Here is a 5,801-nt window from a genome sequence, read left to right as displayed (position 1 = left end):
AAAAAAAAAAAAAAAGCCGGGTACAGTGGCTCATGCCTCATGCCTGTAATCCCAACACTTTGGGAGGCCAAGGTGGGTGGATCACTTGAGGCCAGAAGTTCAAGACCAGCCTGGCCAACGTGGTGAAACCCCGTCTCTACTAAAAGTACCAAACATTAGCCAGGCGTGATCGTGCATGCCTGTAGTCCCAGCTACTCAGGTGGCTGAGACACGAGAATTGCTTGAAGCTGGGAGGTGGAGGTTGCAGTGAGCTGAGATCACATCACTGTACTTCAGCCTGAAAAAAAATGAAGCAATCCTACTGGCATGATATTTACCAGAGTTATTTACAGAAGAGTTTTTTTTTCCAGAGGTTTTTGCCAGAGTTTTCAATACACAAAAACATGCATATATGTGTGTGTGTGTGTGTGTGTGTGTGTGTCTGTCTATGTCTATATGTGTGTGTGTGTGTGTGTGTGTGTGTGTATATATATATATATTTTTTTTTTTTGAGACAGATCTCACTCTGTCACCAGGCTGGACTGCAGTGGCACGATCTTGGCTCACTGCAACCTCTGCCTCACAGGTTCAAGTGATTCTCGTGCCTCAGCCTCCCGAATAGCTGGGATTACAGGCTTGCACCACCACACCTGGCTAATTTTTGTATTTTTGGTAGAGATGGGTTTTCGCCATGTTGGCCAGGCTGGTCTCAAACTCCCAACCTGAAGCCATCCACCTGCCTCGGCCTCCCAAAGTGCTGGGATTACAGGCATGAGCCACAGTGCCTGGTCAACATGCTTATATTTTAAGTTACCTGAAAAGAGCAGGATATGATACTTTATATACTATATGTTCATAATTTTGTTTAGTAAGGTCCATTGAGAAAAGATAGGGAGATTTGCCAAAAAGTGTTAACAGTGGTTATCTGTTTTCCTTTCTTATATTTTTCCAATTTACTATGACCATGTATACCTTTTAAACTGAGAGAAATGCTTTATGTTTTGCCTCTTTTTTTGTTGTTGTTGTTGAGACCGAGTCTTCCTCTGTCACCCAGGCTGGAGTGCAGTGGCGCAATCTTGGCTCACTGCAAGCTCCACCTCCCGGGTTCATGCATTCTCCTGCCTCAGCCTCCCGAGTAGCTGGGACTACAGACGCCTGCCACCACGCCCGGCTAATTTTTTGTATTTTCAGTAGAGATGGGGTTTCACCGTGTTAGCCAGGATGGTCTCAATCTCCTGACCTCGTGATCTGCCCACCTCGGCCTCCCAAAGTGCTGAGATTACAGGCGTGAGCCACCGTGCCTGGTCTATTTTGCCTCTTTCTACAAAGGATTTGAAGCACCTTACCAAAAGAATACAAATGTCATAAGATTATAGAAATAGAAAATAGAAATTTATTTCTTTCTCTCTCTCTATTTTTTTTTTTTTTTTTTTTTAAGATGGAGTCTCACTCTGTCGCCCAAGCTTTGGAGTGCAGTGGGGTGATCTCGGCTCACTGCAACCGCCGCCTCCTGGCCTGCCTCAGCCTCCTAAGTAGCTGGGATTACAGGCGTGCGCGAACATGCCCGGCTAATTTTTTTTGTATCTTTAGTAGAGATAGGGTTTCACCATGTTGGCCAAGCTGAGTCTCGAACTCCTGACCTCGTGATCCACCCACCTTGGCCTCCCAAAGTGCTGGGATTATAGGCTTGAGCCACCGCGCCTGGCCTTCCTCTTCCTTTCTCTAAAGGAAAAGGAAGCTCATGTGTGATGACTGAACACTCAATTCACCTTTTTGGGTAGTCAGTGGGTGGAGAAAGGGGGAAACACAATCAATTACACAATTTTTGTTATCAGAAAGAAAGAAGCATACCAATTCCTCAAGAGAGACAGAGATTTTCTTGTCACTAAATTCTTTCCCCCACCCCCCAATTGAAAAGACAGGATTATAGCAAACAAAATTTTTTGAGAAAACAAAACACTTATAATCCCATTGCCCTCATACAACTTTCATCATTGCCTGTCAGCTTTTAGTCCTTATCCACAGACACATATAATTTTACATGGTTGCAATTAGAGTCTGTATACCATTTTGCGTTCTGCTTTTTTCAATGAACATATCATAAACCAGTTTTCATATTTCGTTTTCCATAATTATATTTTTTAACAGCTACATAATTGTCTATTGCTGGCACTAAATTCCATAAGAAATTTCTTATGTGGGATTAACATAAGGGACAATGTCCTCAGTAACGGTTTTATAATACACACAGAAGAGATTTTCACATTACTTTCTTGTAACTACCCTGGCTAAAAGCCAAGGACGTAACATTGAGGCACTTCTGCAGAACTGAGCTCAGATGGGTCAGGCCTGTAACCTTCTGGGGCTCCAACTTGATTTGAGGACACAACTTAAAATGCCACGTAAAGGAGTGGATGGATAGAATGTGCCTTACAATATATTCCATAAATATCTCTTCTCATAGGCAGGCTTCTGACACGACCTCAGAGGCAGAGTACATTGATTCTCTGATGAAGGTCAGAAGTATTGGTATGTTCTGTTGTTGACTGGGGCAGGATCCATATGTTTTGGAAGCCAGATAAACAGGTGGACTGGTGACAGGGTTACCGTTCTGGCTTGAAAGTTGAAAAGCCTGGCCAGAGTTGTCTGCATAGAGGTTTACCTCATGTTCTCATGGAGGTAGGGTGCAGGTGAAGTCAGATTTTTCTTAGGAAGCAGCTTTTGGATCTGAGTTCTATGCCACAGAGGAAGGATTTTTGATGTGAACAATTTTCAAAGCCCATTACCAGTCAGGTGGCCTGGGCATAAGAAGAGAGTCTCAAAATATTCCAATGGAACCTTGGGTTTTAGGAATTATAGGGTCCCAGTGTGCCTTACAGTATGAATTAGCTGCAGAATGGGGCATTATAGTGACCAATTGATTTTTGGAGACTGTCACTAAGGACAATTAAAATTTTTTACATGAATGATATCAAGCTGTTATTTCTGACACTAATTATGTAGCAGAGCCTATTGCCTCTTAAGAACTATACCTAATATGCAATAATAAAACTATGTCAGCAACACAAAGCCAGCTTCGCTTTATTTTAAGAATTTATTTCTTTTAGAGAGGGAGTCTCACTATGTTGCCCAGGCTGGTCTTAAACTCCCAGGCTCAAGTGATCCTCCCACCTCAGTCTCCCAAAGTGCTGGGATTATAGTCATGAGCCACTGTGCCTGGACCTATTTTAAGATTTTTAGTATATAAACGTTATAGCCATACAACAAAAAAACTTTTTTAAAATAGAGAAGAAGAAGAAAATAATTAGCCACAAGCCTATCATCCTAACACAACTATCAAAGGGTTTTGTGTACTTCCCTTATTTTTTCACCACCATATTTTATATATTTACATTCATATTATATATATACACATTTATGTCCTGTTTTAATAATTATAATTACACATGTAATACATAAGTATATTTTCCTTTAAAAATTTAGAACATTAAAGAAAAACTAAAAGTACCTTTGGACCCTTATCCTACACACCTTTACCCCGTCCCTGAAGTAACCACTGTCATGAGTTTGATATGCATTCTTCCTATCCTTTAAAAAAAATGGCCAGCATGGTGGCTCACACCTGTAGTCCCAGCACTTTAGGCAGCTGAGGCAGGAGGATCCCTTGAGGACAGGAGTTCGAGAATGAGACCAGCCTGTGTAACATCTCAAGACCTTGTCTCTACAAAAAAAAAAATAAAAATTAGCCGGGTGCAGGGTCATACACCTGTGCCAGCCACTTGGGAGACTGAGGCAGGAGGATCCCTTGAGTTCAGGTGCCCAAGGCTGCAGTGAGCTATGATGGTACCACTGTACCACTGCACTCCAGCCTGGGTGACAGAGTGAGACTGTCTCTCTCTCTTTCTCTCTCTCTCTTTTTTTTTTTTTTTTGAGACAGATTCTCACTTTGTCGCCCAGGCTGGAGCACAGTGGTACTATCATAGTTCACTGCGTCCTTGAGCACCTGAGCTCAGGGGATCCTCCACCTCCCAGGTTCAAGCGATTCTCGTGCCTTAGCCTCCCAAGTAGCTAGGATTACAGGTGTGTGCCACCATACCTGGCTGATTTTTGTATTTTTTTAAGTAGAGACGGGGTTTCACCATGTTAGCCAGGCTGGTCTTGAACTCCTGGCCTCAAGTGATCCACCCGCCTTGGCCTCCCAAACTGCTGGGATTGCAGGTATGAGCCACCGCGCTGGGCCGAGACCCTGTCTCTTAAAAAACAAACAAACAAACAAAAAAACTCCTGAATGGGAAATACATAGTATTGTTTTGTGGGTTTTTTTCTTTGCATAAATGATTACATTTGGCAACTTGCTTTTTTCTTTTTTCTTTTTTCTTTTTTTTTTGAGACGGAGTCTCACTCTGTCGCCCAGGCTGGAGTGCAGTTGTGCGATCTTGGCTCACTGCAAGCTCCGCCACCCCAGTTCATGCCATTCTCCTGCCTCAGCCTCCCGAGTAGCTAGAACTACAGGTGCCTGCCACCACACTTGGCTAATTTCTTTCTTTCTTTTTTTTTTTTTTTTTGATTTTTAGTAGAGACGGGGTTTCACCGTGTTAGCCAGGATGGTCTCATCCCCTGACCTCGTGATCCACCTGCCTCGGTCTCCCAAAGTGCTGGGATTACAGGCGTGAGCCACCGTGCCCAGCGGCAGCTCGCTTTTTTCGCACGAAAATGTTTTTGAGGTCTATCCTTATTGAAACATCTAGTTCATTCCCTTTAACTGCTGTATTGTATTCAGTTTAGTGAATAGGACACATTTGATTTAGCCATTCCCTAAAGAATTCTCATTTTTGGCTGGGTGCAGTGGCTCACGCCTGTAGTCTCAGCACTTTGGGAGGCTGAGGCAGGTGGATTGCTTGAGCTCAGGAGTTCAAGATCAACCTGGGCAACATGGTGAAACCCCCACTCTACTAAAAATACAAAAATTGTCTGGGCTCGGTGGCCACGCCTGTAATCCCAGAACTGTGGGAGACTGAGGTAGGCAGATTGCCTGAGGTCAGGAGTTTGAGACCAGTCTGGCCAACATGGTGAAACCCCATCTCTACTAAAAATATAAAAATTAGCCAGGCATGGTGGTGCACCCCTGTGGTCCCAGCTACTTGGGAGGCTGAGGCAGGGGAATCACTTGAACCTGGGAGACAGAGGTTGCAGTGAGCCGTGATTGTGTCACTGCACTCCAGCTTAAGCGACAGAGCAATACTCCATCTTAAAAAAAAAAGAAAGAAACGTAAATATAAATACAAAAAATTAGCCAGGCGTGGTGGTGCGCATCTGTAGTCTCAGCTACTCGGGAGGCTGAGGTACTAGAATCACTTGAACCTGGAGGTTGCAGTGAGTTGAGATTGCATGCCACTGCACTCCATCCTGGGTGACAAAGGGAGACTCCACGTCCCCCTTCCACAAGAAAAATAATTCTTACCTTTAAAAAAAATTGTGGCAAGAGCAATAATGCTAATAAGTCTGCTAAACTGCCTCAATTTCCTGGTGTCACTCAGAGCACACCAGTGCAAAGAAACAATGTGAAGTAAGACAAAATAAGTCACTTTGCATCTCTGCATACAGGTGCAGAGATGACTGGCCCCTAGATCACAATCCTGTGAGTCTAGATTCACAGTGCTGTTAAGTTGAACTTTCTGCAATGGTGGAAATGTTCTATATCTACACTGTCTAGAAAGTAGCCACTTTTTGGGCTGGGCGTGGTGGCTCACACCTGCAATCTCAGCACTTTGGGAGGCCGAGGTGGGTGGATCACGAGGTCAGGAGATCAAGACCATCCTGGC

Source organism: Mandrillus leucophaeus, unplaced genomic scaffold (genome assembly GCF_000951045.1).
Source record: "Mandrillus leucophaeus isolate KB7577 unplaced genomic scaffold, Mleu.le_1.0 Scaffold401, whole genome shotgun sequence".
NCBI lineage: Eukaryota > Metazoa > Chordata > Mammalia > Primates > Cercopithecidae > Mandrillus > Mandrillus leucophaeus.
Note: the sequence above shows the minus strand (reverse complement) of the source record.